The sequence below is a fragment of the Plectropomus leopardus genome, chromosome 23 (genome assembly GCF_026936395.1).
Source record: "Plectropomus leopardus strain MGB_pleo_1.0 chromosome 23, ASM2693639v1, whole genome shotgun sequence".
Classification (NCBI taxonomy): Eukaryota; Metazoa; Chordata; class Actinopteri; order Perciformes; family Serranidae; genus Plectropomus; species Plectropomus leopardus.
The window spans coordinates 21,137,090-21,155,105 of NC_142198.1; the positions used below are offsets into that span (position 1 = coordinate 21,137,090).

Consider the following 18,016-nt stretch of genomic DNA (forward strand, 5'->3'; position numbering starts at 1 on the left):
AGAGGAGAAAAAAGAACAGAGAGGAGCTCAGGGATGAAGGAGAAAGGAGGAAGAGAAGGAGGGAGGAGACAAAATAAAAGAGAGGAGAAAAAGAAGTCAGGCGAGGAGAAGGAGAGTAAAGGAAAGAGGAGGAGAACAGAGAAGAGGGACACATATATACGGTATATTTGCCTGACGTTTATCCAAATATATAAGATTTAAATGTTATTCAAACATAATTTCTGCTTCTAAAATGATGTGCTGAAGGATAATTTCACAGATTCTGGCTTTGATAAATTGCTATTATTTTGGTGAATTTTTTTTTAGATAAAAATGCCTTTCAAAAACTGAAGAAAAAAAAGATTGCCCCAATCAAAGTTTTTTTCTAAATAAATAAATAGACAAAAAAAGAACAAACAAATCATCAAAATTTGAAATTTGCTAAATTTGAGGAAAAATGCCTTCCAAACCCATTTTCTTAAAAAAAGAAAGAAACTGGCTATAAATAAATATAAAAATAAAGCCATTTATGCTTCTCCCGTAAGCCAAAGCGGCTTAAAAAATGATGTGACTACATCACGTTGTCAACTCCAGACAATAAATACAATGTTATGTTACATTAATGTGATTTAATTCATCCCAAATCACACATGATTTTCTTTAGATTCATGACTTTCCCAGGTCTGGAAAATACGACTGTGAAACTTTTCCAGGTTTTCCATGACCGAGAGGACCCTGAGTAACGCTTTCAGAAGAGTGTCTTCGTAAGTAGAGGTCGTTTTAGAACGGGACAGATCCGCGATGCTTAAAAAGCTCTGTTGAGATACATTATTTAACTCCTACGCCTGTTCTACATCCAGCTAGACCACCATGGAGTTGGCTTGACGGATGCTCAAATCGTCCTGCGGTTTGAACCGGTTCAGAACTGGAGGCATCGACCCTCCGCGCCGCTCCAGACCCGGCGGAGCCCAACAGGACGCTTTTTTTTTTGAAAAATATATCTCGACCAAAGGTGTTTGGTTTGGTCGGTCCGGTCTGGCAGAGCTCCGCAGCCAAACTCCAGCCAAGACTCACCGAGGCGGGAATCTGTCAGCGATCCTGGCAGCAGCCAATGGGAGTTCGGCTCGAGGGGGAAGACAGAAGAGAGAGTGATGTGGAGGAGGAGTGCATCAGACATCCCCGAAAAATCATAGAAAATGAGAAAAAGTTTGTGCCTGCAAACACTTCATCAGACGTATCCTGTGCAGTGATTTTACTCAGAAGCCAAAGTGAAGCGTAGATTCTCTGCCAGGAAGCAAGGACGTTTCAACTCTATGGCCAAAAGTATGTGGACAGCTGAACATTATGCCCATTCCAAAATCGTAGTTATGAATGTGCTGTTATGACAGCCTCCACTCTGCTGGTGTCACGCTGTTCTCCAGATGTTGAACCTGGCTGAAGAGATTTTCTCCCATTCAGCACCAGTGAGGTCCAGACACTGATGTTGGGTGATAAGGTCCGTGTGTCTCAAAGGTGCTGGGTGGGGTTGAGGTCTGGGCTCTGTGCAGGCCAGTCAAGTTCTTCCACACCAAACTGGGAACACATTTTTTTATGGACCAGGAAATGGAGCCTGGTTCAAGACCACGGAGTTGCTGCACACTTCCCTTTTTGTGTTGTGCACCAAAAAAATGCCAGAATAAATGTTGGCCTTGCACATATCTGCAAACCGCGCATATATATTACATTTGAACGTTATTATGCTGCTGCTGGAGAGGTGTTATGTTTTGGCACAAAACCCCTTAGCTATGGTTAGGAAAAGATCATATTTGGGCTCAAAATAACCAGTTTTGGTGCCACAATCCCCCCAGAAGATGCACTGAGGTGCACCCATAAGCTCAGATGGTAGAGTGGGTCCCCATGTACAGAGGCTACATCCTCACCGCAGCGGCTGTGGGTTCGATTCCAACCTCTGCCCTTTGCTGCATGACTTCACCTCTCTCTCCCACTTTCACACTTAAGCTGTCCTATCAAATACAGGCAAAAAATAATAAAAATAATCATCTCTTTTTAAAAAATTGCAGTGATATCTCTTTTTATAAAAATGTTTTTACATTTTTTTTAGTTTTTCAGGTAATTTTCTTGATTTTTCTTTTTTGATTTTTGTTTTCTCTTGATTTTTTTTTTTTTTTTTTTTTTACATTTTATGTCTTTTTTGCTCATTTTAAGGTCACTGCCCTTCTTTCTTTCTATACAAATTTATATGAGTAACAGCACATTTACATTTGTATTTTATACTGATGTTCATTAATATGCTGTGTCCCTTTCAAATAAACATAAAAAAAAAAACAAACACTCATGAGTGGTCAAGTCCACACCTTGAAAAACAGGCCGAAGAGTGTGAGATCAGGTGTCCACATACTTTTGGCCACATGCAGTGTTTTTGTATTGTAAAGTGTCTTTCATGGTGTTCTTGTGCAACTGTTTCACATTGAGACAGTGAACAGGTCGAATCTGAACCTTTGTCTGTTTTATTTCCCTCCATCTCTTCGCTCCAAATCTCTGTCTTGTGTCTTCATCGCTCGACCTCTTCACCGAGTCTCCCGTCCAAACGTCTCTCATCGTTTTCTCTCTAATTTTCCCTGCTCCCGTCTCTCCTCCAGCTCTCTGTCTTGGCCCTCTCTGATTCTCTAAGTCTCTCGCTCGTGTGTGATTTCTGCTCGTACAGAGCGGGGCTGCCAGCTCAAGGTGTTGAAGACATCCTGGAAACGTCGTCGGAGGCCAGCGAACATGAACCCGAATCACGGCTCTAATGTGTGTTTGCATGTGTCTATTCTTAAGTCCGTGTGTGTGTGTGTGTTCTGCGGCAGGGCGATCAGCTTTGAGCCAGAGGTTTAGGAGAGACAAGGAGGGCGGGAATTATGGGAAATGAAACCGAGTTGAACACTTTTGCACACAAATAAAAAGCAGACAAAAGCTTCGAAAACGTGCCTGAGCGGTCCACGAGGGACAAAAAAAAATCCTATTTTCATTATTTTTATTCTTTGATAAGTAATTATCCCCTCTTTCCTCTCTCTACGTCCTTCCTACACACTCTGTTGAATGATATTAATTGGCAGGAAGCAGAATTCGGTGTATATGGCCAACGTTTCTCTAAAGAGCCAGTTATTGCTTTAATTATCCGTCAATGGATTCAGCATCTGTCTGCACTAAAGACATGGCTCGCTGTGCTGGAACACTCAAAACACACACACACACACACACACACACACACACACACACACACACACACACACACACACACAGGTTTCAGTTCATTGTTCCTTGATGCTCGAGCATGCCAGTATTTCAGATTTTTCGACCTGCACACGCTCACTTAGCGTACGACCCTCCAATAACATATTTCATTCATGATGGTGAACACATGCACTTATACCTTCTTCATCATCTCTGTTACACACACACACACACACACACACACACACACACACAGTGTTTCAGTCATAAACAGATCATAAAGGCTTGTCTTTACTAATGACTCGGCTAAAGAGAGAAACAGATCTTCTGAACGCCGCCTGATAAACGCAGGCTGAGTGGCTCTTTACGGCCTGGCTTCTCCTTCCTCCATATTTTTTTTTGTGGAGCATTCCCGACAGGACTAGGAGCTTGGCGGGTTTTCATCGGCGAGTGCTATTTATTAGCGTATTTAAGCCTTTCAACTTGCAGGTTCAATGTGTGCAGACACAGAGTCATGGCCCCGGAGTTTCCAAATTGCATCTGTTTTGAAATGAGAACGAAAAAGCAGTGAGAGGTGGACGAAGGGGCAAACGGACGATCCTGGTTTAAAAAGGTTTCAGCCTATTCTCCAAATTCTCCATGTGTTTACTGTATTTGAAGGTTTTCAACTGCTGTGCTCCCGATTTCTTGAACAAAGCATCCAAAACATTTCCAACAACTTCTGAAGGATTTTTCTAACATCAATCAATCAAATGGCTTGTTTTTGTGAATGTGGCAAAGTCCAACACGTTCTCATCGTATATTGCCACTTTCTCAGTGGACTTTCACATCAACATACTCCAGGTATCCTTCTGTGTCTGCTGTTGATGCTCCAGCATGCCACAACCAACGCCGGGATGTCAACATGGTTAGGATGAAGCAACAACAGCACAGGTGGTTAGGTTTAGGAGAAACATAAGGGTTTGACTCTACATTCAGACGGGAAGCAAACACCAGACTCCTGGGTGAAAGTCTCTCGCTGCCCTAAAAGGACCCCTGCAATCTTTATATCAAACACTAAGATGAGTCTGTTAAAAACACCCAGAATACAAGTCTCAAAGCTGGTAGAAAAGCAGTGAGGAGTCGGTGAAAAACACTCAAGCTTAGGGGTTCAAATGCTGCTAGGAAACAGCACAATATGTCTGCAAAATAATCCCAGATTTGGTGGCTTAGTTGCCCCAGAAAACACCACCATGAGAAACTCAACCAGGCTACATGATTTACCATGGCTTGAAAAGCAGAGACACGTTGGTGAAAAACACCAGGTTCGATAGCTTAAATGCCACAAGGAACTGCCATGATTTGTTGAGTAAAAACATTCAGGATTCGTGGCTCAAACGCTGCTCGGAAACATCCTGAAATGTTGGTAAAAACATGCAAGTGCAGTGCAACTAACATTAATGGAAACACAGTGAAGTGTCGCCAAAAAACAAACACTGTTGTTGTCTGCTGATCATGAACAGTCATGAATGTTTATATTCGGAAATATGCAAATGTTATATATCCACGGTTTGCAGAAATGTGCAATTAGAGCATTTTCTTCTGGCGACTGTGCTAAATGATTCAACCTGTATCTAAATCTTCTGCGACAAAAGCACATGAAACAGAAACAAGTGGGAACCAGACTACGCAGAAAAATACTTCTAGTTTAAGCCCAAAGAACAAGACGTCTCGGTCCCACAGTGTGTGACTGACAAGTGATTTCTGGGAAGTGCAGTGCGGAAACACCACAGCAAAGAGCACTTAACAAAGACAGATACATTTAAGAAAAAAGGCCCTAAAATTACAGTAATTATACATCACATTAAATCATTACAGCCTGTCCTGCTCTGGCGTTCATGCAGCCACTACAGCATATTTTATGATCTGACACAGCCAGATCAAATGATAATCCCAAACACATGTCGTTTTAAGCTTTTGGCAATAAATAAATATCTAAAAAAGCGAGTCTCATTCACGGAGACATTGTTTCCCAGCTCTTCATTTGATTGTGAAGAAAGGAAATGGAGGGAACGCTTTCGCCAGCATTACATAAGGGCTCACTGTGGGAGCCAAAAGGTTTTTACAAGTTTGTTGATTTCATTCATCATCACAGCGTATAAGAGAGATGGAGGAGAGGGGAAGCCAGAGACGAAGGAGAATTATTAGAGTGGACAAAGAGTTCCCGGCACTTGTCTCCATTTCTACCCATCTTTATGGCTATTTTTGCCTCATTCATTTGCTTCTTGTCTCCTTTTTACCCTGGTGTTCATATTCTCCCCTCCATGCCAGGCTGAGAGCTACTGCTGCCAACTATAATACTATCGTAGGACAGGACAGGACAGACACACACACACTGGGAGACAGAAGAGCACATAAATACTTCCACATTACTGGAATAGTTCAGGAGAGAAAAATGGATGGCTAGAAGAGGTGGACGGATGGAAGAGGACAGACTGGTCGAGGTGCTCCAGAGGGCAAAGAGTAGACGAGTGAAGGGAAAATCAAAAAGAAAACAAAGACAATGTAACTCAGGTGAATATGGACTTCTTCTCCTGTATTTGTGGACATTTTTGGATGATTTTTTTCTTCTTTGAGTTGGCTGATGAAAAGCTGCTTTTTGAATCTCAAGCTAGTGGGTCTCACATGTCAAACATGGTTAAAAAGTCACACAAGTCCGGTCCGATGTCCATTTTACACAGAAGTCAATCTGACTTTAACTACCTCCGCTGCTGAGGACTACAATTACCGCCACGCAGTTGTATTCCTCCGCACACCAGTTAAGTTACACTTTGCATCCATGTCAATGAAAACGTGAATGTTTCACACACACAGGATCTCTACAATCAGCACAGTTTTAAGATCAGTCATCAGTTCAAATCAGTCATCTAATTAAATGTCTCCCCTTCTGTTGAAGTTGACCTTTGACCATTTGGATATAAAATGTCAGCACTTTATCCTCATATGCTGTTGGACATTTGTGTGAAATTTTGTCAAAATTAGCATTATAATTCTTGTGTTATGGCCAAAAACAAGTTTAATCACAGTGACATTGAACTTTGACTGTCAATCACCAAATTCTATAAAGATCATTCTTGAGTCCAAGTGGACGTTTGTGCCAAATTCGAAGAAATTCTTCAAGGCATTCTTGAGATATTGCATTCACAAAACGAGGACAGATGTATGGACATACGGATGTTTGGACGAATGACCCAAAAATTAGGGGTGGGCAGGTGATGTCTGAAAAAAGTGTGGGCCCAGGAAGGTTCCTGGGGTGTTACCAGACCTGATATAAGCCAGGTTCACCACAACGGCTGACATCTGATTGCACTCCTAAATGTTTCTTTTTTTTTAGTTTCCTTGTTGATTGATACGTAAAGCAAACTAATATTTTAGATATTTCGATTCAAAGAACTGTCATCTTAAACTATTCACTAAGAAAATTACGTTCATTAATATATCATTGGTAAATTAAAGTTAACAGCACCACATGAGCCTCCCACCCTGCGACTCCACACCTTGGTCTCTTAAAAAATAGTTAAACACATAATCAATACGTGAGTGAAGATATATGGTTAAAAAATAGATGTAAGGCAGGAAAAAAGGTAGATTCCAAGTTGCTACTCAGTAAAAGTGTGTGTATGTTTGTATTTTCACTGAGGAGGTCAAACAGTAGGGGAGCGTTTTATATCAAAGTGTAAGAGCCGAGGCTGCCTCTGTGAGGCACAATCACTCCGGCATGACCCTGTGTGTGTGTGTGTGTGTGTGTGTGTGTGTGTGTGTGTGTGTGTGTGTGTGTGTGTGTGTGTGTGCGCGCTTAAATCGATCCAGTATGATCATAACAATGTCATCAGAAACTTGGGAGCTCTGGAGTTCAGGCGAACACAATGTTCCAAAAGTGTTTGTGCATCCAAATCTGTCTGCAGGCATACGTGCCTCTGTGTCGATGTTTGTAATTGCATTTGAATGCACGTTAGCATCTTTCAGTATATCCATGTCTGTGAGAAGCTAAAGAGAAACAGAGTATGTGTGAGAGCGTGCATCCAAAATGAACAACCCCGCTGATTCAGAGGTTGTAGCGCAAAAAAAAATATATATAAATAAATAAATCTAAAAAAAGCTAAAGTCAGGATTATGGAAATTTCAGAGACCGTAATTCCTCGGTTTGCGTCCAAACATCATTCACTCTTAGCGAGGTCAAGTCCATAAAACTCACACACGCACATAAACACACACAGGCAGACAAAAGGGTAGTCAGTGTAACATCGGTGAACCGTGTCGGTATAAATCTGATAGTCCCAACATAATACGACGACGGCCACAAAAATGTCAACAGTCTACTTAACCCCCTGGAATGGATGTGAGGGGGAACAGTGGAGCGAGAGAAAAGAAAACGGAGCGATGGATAAACAGAGAGCGAGAAAGAATGACTGCAAGGTGGCCAGAGCTAACGGAGAACTGCAGCGAGGCAGAATGAGGAAGAAAAAAGAAGAAAATAGTTTCAGATGGCATGAAGGACCAGAATATCTACTGTTACGTTTTCACCTTCTGGATTTGTGGCACTTCTGGATTTGCCTGACAAGCTCCATTAGTTAAGATCAACACACTGAATCGGCCAAAAACCAGCAGACAAGGGCCCACGGTGTTGGACAAAAACCAGGGCAACAGACGCTCAGTGATGGTCTGTCATTGACCGACAGCCGTACGTTGGTTGACCTGAAGCGTCTGAGCTCTTATAAGAGAATTTCGCTGTTTTTCAACTTTAAGTTAATTGATCAAAGTTTGGGGTATAATGTGGGAAGAAGGCAATGAGCAACAAAATGAAGGATTTAAAACAAAAAAATCATCAGAAATTAGTAATAAGTACACATAAAATAACTGAAAATTGGTAAAAAAAAATTTTTTTTAAAAATTTAAAGAAAAGAAAGAAAATAATCTGGGATGATCTGCATTTTAATATGTCTGTAGGATTTCAAGACATGAAGAATTTTAGGACATTTGTAGGAATTTAGGACATTTCTCAGATTTTAGAACGTATATAGGATGTTTTAGGAAGTTTCTCCAACTTTAGGACATTTTTAGGATTTCAAGTCGTTTCTAGGATTTTAGGAAGATTTTTGGACATTAGGGGCTTTACTAAGGACCTTTTTTGTGCACTCTGGCACCTTATATATAATAAGTAATAGTTGCGGGCCCTCTGGCACCCTATTGGGGCCAGATTTTGCCCGAGGGCTGTAAATCGAATATCACTGCTTTAAACTCATGGATCTATTACTCAAACCGGATCTATAATAGCAGCTTCTTGTATTTTTCCAACTCTTTTTTTCTCTTTTTTGAGGTCTGAATGCCCAGTCTCTATCTTTCTAACATCCTGCTAACCTTTTCTCTTTGCCTGCATGTGCACCTTTTGACCTGAAACTCAACTCTTTAGCTCCGCTCGCCCAATAACTTCTCACCCTGCTCCCACCTCACCCTCAGTCCTGTTCTGTCCTGTCCCGTAAACCAAACCTCACCTCCTCCTCCTGCTCTCCCAACATTGAACTCACCTCTTTCCCTCTCTCCAACCCCAAATTCTCACCCCCCCCATAACGCCAGCTGTAACCCTAAACTTACCTTTAAACATTGTTAGCCCCCCTCTCGCTGCACACACACACACACACACACACACCTCAGCTCACCCTGAGACAGCCCACTGACCTGACCTTGCCTCCTCTCCGTTTTAACTCTCCCATAACTTCACACAGGGCTGAACTCGTGCCCTGCCTTTCCACACACACAGATGTGCACACTTGCACATGCACACTCACATAAATGAAGACACATAAATGCTTCCGATCTCGTCCTCTGCGCTCGTTCTGTGCTGCTCGCCGTTTATGTGTGTGAGTAAATCGATCTGTCCTCATAAAAATGTCTCGTAGAGGGGCTGTTACACAACATGTTACCTAAGATTACAGACAAAGGCTGCTTCTGAAATCAATCGCTCCTTCACCATGAAGGGAAATCTGTGGAAAACAGTGAGTCAGTTGGAAAAATCACAGAAAGACATCCCACTCTGTCCAGGCCATTGTTTTACACTTGGAAGTCAAGCATGAGTTGTTTGAATGAATAACACGCAGAAAAATAAAATACCTTGTTTCTCGTCAAAATTTCATTATAAAACAGGGTAAATAAAAGGAGAAGAAAATGTCTTAGCCTTGGAGAATGGTGCAGCAGAAAAAGACTTGCTTTCTTGCTTGTCCCTGAAAGCATTTTCTTCATGAACATCATTAATACAGACACCTGAACACCAGGTATCCCACTGTTTACTATACATGTTTTAACATACGTTTAAAATGTCCTAAAATACTGGAAAAGTCTTAAAATCTTACAAATGTCCTAAAAACCTAGAAACGTCCTAAAATCCGAGAAAGGCCCTAAAATCCTAGAAATGTCTTTAAATCTTAGCAACATCTTAAAATCCTAGAAACGACCTAAAGTCAGAGAGATTTTCTACAACCCAAGAAAGGTGCTGAAATCCAAGAAACAATCTGAAATCCTAGAAATGACCTGAAGTCATAAAAATGTCAAAAAGTCCTAGCAATATCCTAAAATCCTAGAGTCCTAGAGACGTCCCAAGACCTGAGAAATGTCCTAAAACCCTAGAAATGTCCAAATATCCTAGAAACAATCTGAAATCCTAGAAACATCCTTAAGTCCTAAAACTGTCCTTAAATCCCAGAAATGTCCTAAAATCGAGAAAAGTCTTCAAATCCTGGAAATATCCAACAATACCAGCAATGTCCTCAACCCCAGAAAGGTCCTAAAATTTAGGAAATGTGTTAAAATCCTTAAAACATGCTAAAATCACAGAAATGTCCTCCAAGAAACTTCCTAAAATCCCAGAAACATGTATGGGGCTGCTGTATCCCTGAGTTAAAGTTAGGGTTAGATCGCGGGGCCAGTGAAAATACACAAAGGGCCGGTAACACGCTGATCTTCGAGCACGGGGCCAGTGGAGAAACATGTTATGTTGGACACTGAAGTCCTGCGATCCCTTCATCTGTCTTCTCTCTTCCTTTCCTGCTCTGTCTCTCCATCCTCCTTCCTTTCGACATTCTTTGAAACAAGAACATCTAAAAATCCTGATGCATTTTTTGGCTCGTGGACGTACATCAGCTCACTTTCATTGTGACTTTTTTCCTCCCCCCTCTCTCTTCCTCTGTGGTCGTTGGAAGGTCAAACACTCGAGAAACATCCGTCGGGTTTCTCTCCCAATTCACAGCCATCCGCTCTCCAATATATTCTCACATTCTCTGCAGTTATCACATTCTCAGATGTTAGTCAAGAGGGCAAGAGGTCTTATGGATTCGGAGAATAGCGAAGTGTTACACACACACACACACACACACACACACACACACACACACACACCGAGCCTCTGGCCAACCCTTGTTCTCTGGTTGACCCTTGCCTCTCTTCTGCGCTCTCACCCCGTAACTTAATGCTTATTTTCACATCGCACGCACACACAGGTAGAAAAACACAAATTCTCTCTCTCGACCCACCAGAATAGATATCCAGGCAGTCCGTCTCACCTTAACAGGTTCTCTCTCTCTCTCTCTTTTATCTCACACACACTCATAAACACACACACACACACACACGGCCCCAGTGTGTGCTGACCTAGGAGTAACTCAGTGAAGTCAGCCAATAAAACACAGAGGAATCGTCGGCACGTAACTTGACATTCTAGTGGTTTGTTTGGATAACCTCTCGCTGCGCGGAACCAACACACACACACACACACACACACACACACACACACACACTACAGCACAGTATTTTACATTTACGACTCTCTAGATCCTGCAGGACCCCACCGCCTCGCTCGGACCTCGGCGCTGCCCTCCCGTCCACCCCGCCACACACACACATTTAGACTACCAGCCCTCTGTTTTCCCAGCAATTATCTCCAAACTAAACAATTATCCAGGAGAGGTAACTACAGACCAGAGTTATTGTGAAAGCCATACTGTTTTTTTTTCTGTCGCTGTAGGAATGACAATGTCAGTCAAGTTAGGTTAGTTAGCTTAGGTAGTTATCTCATCATCCGTGGGATGGATTTCTGTGAAAGTTTGGACAGACTGTCATGGTCGCTAAAGGATGAGCTTTTTAACTTTACAAATTATAAAGTGTCACAATCGCTGTCAAGCTGTCGGAGAGAACCGCGCTCTCCCTCGCCTAACACTGAAGCTCCGGTGAGCAAGTGTCTCTCTCTCACCTGACAGTGAAGGCTTGGGGATAGAGGGAACATCATTTCAACAGAGGGGGGATAATATGCAGTGGGGTAACAGACTTTGACACAACACCTCTATGCAAGCAATAACTATTTTTCGCCACCTTTACACATTTAGATCATGCAATGAGTCGGCATTGTTAGCCAGCCTGCATGCTGATTCATTTTTTTCTGTGCAGAGCCATGAGCACAAGGTATAAGGTATCTATCTGTCATTCTTTAAACAAAGTTAAAAAAAAATTCAAGTAGACTATAGCAGGGTAAAACAACTCTATAGAGTAAAACAGAGACTTTCATCAGTAATGTCTCAAAACTCAAGAAACGTCCTGAAATCCTGGAAACATTCTAAAATCCTAGAAACATCATAAAGTCCTAGGAATGTCCTAAAATCTACAAAAAGTCCCAAAATCCTGGAAATGTCTTAAAATCACAAAAAGGTTCTTAAATCCAAGAAACATCCTGAAGTCCGAGAAAAGTCCTAAAATCCCAAAAAAGTCCTAAAATCCAAGGAATGTGACAAAATCCCAGAAATTTCCTCAAAATCCTACAAATCTACTAAAATCCCCAAAAGGTCCTAAACTCCTAGAAATGTCCCAAAATCCTACAAACATGTATGGGGCTGCTGTGACTGGCCCTTGGCCTCCTGTAATTTTGCAAAAGTGGCCCCCAAGCAATGGAGAGACACTTCAGCACCAAAGCTTCAGCATCAGGTGAGGGAGACTGTATTTCCTTCGCAAGTTTGTTCTTAAATTTTATTTTAAGTGATTTTAAAAAGACGTTTGAAAGTCTTAAATGTACTTCGCTATAACCTGATGACTGCTGACGAGGCAGCATTTTGCTTTATACGTTCACAAACCAAAGAGAGCCAAAATGAAAGAACTACCAAGACAAAGGCAGATTATTTCAATAATTTACATACAAACTAACTTGTAAAATCTTTATAAATATGCTCCTCCAGATTAAGAGTGCTCTGTTCAAAGTGTTTCTGCAAAAACAAACATGTTTTCATAATTAACACTGGACTGAAATTCCAACTAAATCTTGCATTTTGAAATCTTGTGTTCAGCTTCCCCTTCGAAGTTTTGATGTGGTTTCATGTTGTGATTTACGGTCGGGTTTTTGGACGGCGGTCAACGGCCGTAAAAGCTTCGTTCATCTCGTACGTTTAAATCATTACATGTAACGATTTCCCTAAATATCCCTCCTTAATTGCTGTGATACATGCACATGTGTGCTGTAGTTTAAATACCTTTACAGGCGGTACATGTGGACATACTATTCTGTTTGCTTGTGTGTGTGTGTGTGTGTGTGTGTGTGTGTGTGTGTGTGTGTGTGTGTTTGTGTGTGTACTCCCGCTCCCCCTGCTGTGTGTTCCAGGTCTGTATTTATGAGTCTCTCGGCTCCCACTGAAAACCAAATCTTCTTTAACTTTTACCTCGACATGACCCTCAACTCTAGTGTGTGTGTGTGTGTGTGTGTGTGTGTGTGTGTGTGTGTGTGTGTGTGTGTTTGTGTGTGAACATTGTGCCAACAGTGTCATCATTACCTCACTCTGACCTCTGTGTGTGTGAGAACAGAGTAAAGCCGAATCGTTTTCACCTCTTTACTGCACCAACTCTGAACTCCCTGCAAAACACACTTTCTTTACAATCTTTACGTGTGTGTGTGTGTGTGTGTGTGTGTGTGTGTGTGTGTGTGTGTGTGCTCTTTTATGTACGGACAGCGGATCAGGATCACCTTTACCTCTCACCTAATCCTGACCTTGACCTCCTGACAAAAACTCTCATTCACAGTATAAAACACTGTAATGGTGGCGTTTTTCACTCGGCGCTTCAAAGGGACACGCTGATGTTTTCGGGGGAAACTGGTACATTAGTCATTTTACCCGTTCGGTTATGAGCACACAGACACCAAAATCATCCATGTGCACCTCGTAGATCATCACACGCAAGTCGACATATGCTGGCGCTCCTCTAAACTTTGTCATTTTTAGGTACTAAAAGCTTCATGACCCCGGTTTGGGTGTGAGAATAGAGTAAATCTGATACTTCTGGCTAAATAAATCTGTTTTATAGATTTGTTTCTAGTCCTGCCACAACAATCAGTCAGACTTTATTTATATAGCACTTTTCATACAGGCAAAACTGTAACACAGAGAGCTTCATACAAAAGTCAGTGTGTGACATCCATCCATCAACACGCTTTTTGGGATGTTATCGCCAGAGGAGAAGTCAGAATACATCACTCAGTGGAAACTGACTTCTGTTTTATCGGCATTTTGAATATCTCGCTTAAGTTTTGGGAGGGAAACCTGCTTTATAGCAAGGGCTCAACCCATGTTTGTTTACAGTTTTCTCTTACACACACTGACGTTTTATTCTTGCGAATCAGTGATGATGAACATATATCGTAGCCTCAGATGGTCCCGTCACTGTGCAGACTGCAAACATCAAACTTGATGTTGTACCTAAGTTAATTCATGTGTTGCAGTGTAGCTTCCACAGTTTGTGGGAGGTTCAAAGAGGCAAAGGACGACCATCCCGTAAGAAATGTGCTCTTGTACGAGACATTAACCCCTTCCTAATAGCCCATTTGACCTCTTGATGAAATGCATCCTTTACCAAACGGACTCTCCGTTACATTAAAATGCTCCACATTCCTGAAATAAAAGTTCGGCCAAAAAGAGATGAGTTTTAGGGCTTAAATATGCACCTCGTGTGCGAAGGATTGTCTGCTTTCTACCACCACAAAGAGAAGATGACACGATGGGCCAATCTGCGGAGCATCCGTGGTCAGACTGCATTAGAGCTGCTACGGAGATGCTACACACTCGCTGGCAGATGTGTGCATAGAGCGGCATAGGAGCGGCGGAGGAGGCAGTCGACCATTAGCATTCGCCGCATGCTTCATAAGACATGCAGGAAAACTGGCGAATGTGCAGCAGAGAGAAAACTGAAGTACAGCACACACACACACACGCAGTTGTGAAGGTAACAGTTGACAACGTTGGGATATCTGTGAAATCTCTGTGGTCAGACTGTCCGTTATTAAACTACAGCCGAAGCCAGCGGACGACCGGGGCGGAGACAGTAACACTAACCACAGCTCCAGAGGAGCCCCAGTCAAGGTTGAGCAGGAGATTTTTTACACTGCGAGAGAAGGTGGACTTCTTCACTGCTGACACGGTTGTTTTAGAGAACGTCGACTCGCGTGCATTGCTCCGAATTTTTTTAAATTGCAGATAATTCTCTCCCCACAGATGTTAGTGTTTTTTATCGCTGTAAGAATTATCATGTCACGGCGTAAATTCCCCCAATCGTTATTTGGTGATAGCAGCCATGTTGTCTGAAGCCACAAACGATGATGTGCCACATGCTGCAGAGAGGAAGCCATCGTCAGTGTTTAACCCTTTGAAACCAGAGCAAATCTGCTTGATTTAAAAACAAAAAAGTTTACTCTTTAAGACTTTATTATAAATAAAGCGTAGTGCATAAATAGATTTATATAAAGTATATAAATTTAAGACTTTTCAAGACTTTAATAACTTTAATTTCCAAATTTCTCACTGATAATTACGACTTTGGAGGGCCGCTCACGTGCTCGTAACTCGTAAGTACGGTAAATACGATTTTTCTGAGAAGCACATGAAGGCAGCACTATTAGTGGCTCTACTGGGGAAATTTGGGGGCTGCAGAAATATTCTAAAAAATGGATAAGGCCTTTATTTTGCTAATCTATATTTTTCCTGGCAGTCGGGATGGTTTCTAGCAGTCGGACTTCCACTTCCACTCTGCCCCTATAATCTTGTTGTCATCGTAACCGCTGCTGGAGTGGTGTTTGTTGATGCCGGGAAGGCAGTTTTATTCTTTTTTTAAAGAATGTACGTTAAATTTAAAGTGTTCTGACTATCAAAAACAGTATGAAGAGTTTACTATAAGTGGGTTTGCAGTAAAGTTTGGAGGTTGGACGCACTTTTATAAAAACACAGATGTCAAATCAGGTCAATTTACCTCCACGGAGTAGCCTGTCCTTTTCCTGCCAGTGATGATCTACGGGAGTATAATGAGTATTTACAGCCAACAATAACTTCCTGCTGGGAGAACTTGGACGCAAAGCCCACAGATGGAACGCTTATGTACATGCAATTTTATGTTAATGACAATTTTAGGAGAAAAACATCGGGTTGAAAAAATAAAAAATGAAAAACATATGCTCAGGAAAAATGTCTTTCTATAACATATGTAATGGCAAACAAACACATATTTTATGGACATCATTTTGGTTATTTTTACAATATGTTTGTAAAATATATTTTATTAATAATTGTGAGCATGTTTTGTTCAAACATTTTATTATTTTTATAATATTTTCATGTTTTTATGTTTTACTGATTTTTCCCTGGTAATTTTTTTTTTTACTAATAATTTTTAGATATTTTACAGATTTTGGGGGGAATACTTGACTAATAACTTATGGTAATATTAAAAAAATATTTTTAAAGGGATATTTACAAATACAAAAACACAGAAGAAGTTTTGGTTATAATTTTTAAATTTAAAAAAATGTTAAATAAATTTTACTGATGTTACCAGATATTTTTGTATTTGTTTTGTTTAACTCATGATTTGTGGATATCTAACTGTTTTTTATTATTATTATTACTTTGGGGATATTTTACTCTGGTTTCCATACTATGTTTTACTAATTTGTCCACATATATTAGTCATTTTAATTTCAGATATTTTAGCTTTTTTGAGACACTTTAGTAATGCTTTTTTAAAAATTTACAATTCAAATCAATTTAAAATTAATTTAAAAAATACTTGTTGATTTTTATGGATATTTTATTACCGTCTTTTGATAATGATTTTGGTGAATCATAGATTAATTTCAACTTGCTAACTGACACTGTATAATAATTTGTGTAGTTTTTTTTTGTTTTATTTTTTGAGGCAGGAAGGAGTCAAACCTCTCTGCTCCCATCACCAGCTTTCTGCTCTGTTAAATCCAACTGGTCAATGTGGCATCCAGCTGAAATTAAAAAGCCCTGCACTGACCGTTCTCTTACCTCGCAGTAACGACTGTTATTGTTCCTCAACTGGCAAAACTCACCGCGCACATTTTCAGAGAAGGCATTCGAGAAATTTCGCCCACCTGTGTTTCCTTAAGTAGTGATGTCTTGGCGAGGTAAAGCGGAGTTTGAGACCGTGACCCGAAAGCTTTCAACTGAACCCGCTTCAGATACACAGACTGGCAGCTGTGTGTGTGTGTGTGTGTGTGTGTGTGAGTGTGTGTGTGTGTGAGTGTGTGTGCGTGTGCATGATGTGTTAATATGTAGATTCATTTTATCAACAGACCTGTTTTAACAAGCACATGGGCACGATCACCAAACAGGTAAATAAAAAGAGGAATTTCACTATAAACACCAAAAGGAGCGTGTGTGTTCTTATGTGTGTGTGTGTGTGTGTGTGTGTGTGTGTATAACAGCGCTATAAAGCGATACAAGAATGTGCTTTTACTCTATAATGAGGTTCATCAAAACAACAAGGCGTCAAGAAACGAGCCTCTTCACACGCAAGATGAAGAAATGAGGCACTTTACATATGTAAAACAGATGAAGAGGACGTTTGTGCCAAATCTGAAGAAGGTCCCTCAAGGTGTTTAGGAGATATAGCGTTCAAGAGGATAAGATGGATCCAAGGTCACAGGGAAATTGACCTTTGATCACCAAAATCTGATCACTTTATTGTTGACTCTAAGTGAACATTTGTGCCAAATTTACAGAAATTCCCATTAAATCTTCTTGAGGTATTGCATTCAAAAGAATTAGAAAGATGAAGTCACAGTAACCTTGACCTCTGAGACCTTTGACCACCAAATTCAGAGCAATTCACTGCTGAGTCAGAGTGGGCGTTTGTGCCAAACTTAAAGAATTCCCTCGAGGTGTTACTGAGACATTCACAAGATTGTGAGAGACGGGTCAAAGTGGCCTTGACCTTTGACAACCTAATTCTTGTCTTATCATGTTTAATTAAAGACAACGTTTGTGCCAAATTCGAATAAATTCTCTCAAGATGCTTTTGAGATATTGCACTCAAAGGTATGAGACTGACCTTTGACCACCAAAATCTAATCAGTTAATTGCTGAGTCCAAGTCAACATTTGTGCGGCTTCAATGACAGAAAACAAAACTCTTACCTGAAGTCGATCAGCATGAAAGTCTTCAGCAGCAGGAAATTCAAACTGAAATGACAACAAGAAAGAAACTCTGTTATGACTTAATAAATATTATTAAAGTGAAAGAATAACTGATGTGAAAATACGTCTGCAAGGCAACAAGGATGGGAGAGAGTTTCCCAGATTTGGTCATCCTGAAATAACCTTCTTCTTTATAAACTAATAAAGATCCATGTAAACTGTGGTAGAGAAGCATACTCAGACATTTTGGAAAATGTTTTTCATACTGGGCAAAAAAGGAACAGCAGTTAAATATTTAAAGACTTGAAACAAAGAACTACAAAGGATGAAGTG

General features: G+C 40.8%; 1 protein-coding gene across 2 annotated transcripts in view; it reads right to left on the bottom strand.

Annotated features, from left to right (window-relative positions):
* Nucleotides 1-18,016, bottom strand: part of LOC121961985 (uncharacterized) — a 233,782-nt gene that overhangs the window by 134,142 nt on the left and 81,624 nt on the right. For both annotated transcript variants that reach the window (XR_015775785.1, XR_015775786.1), the window contains exon 5: nt 17,684-17,728. The gene's annotated coding sequence lies outside the window, so the exon portion shown is untranslated. The remainder of the gene's footprint in view (nt 1-17,683; nt 17,729-18,016) is intronic.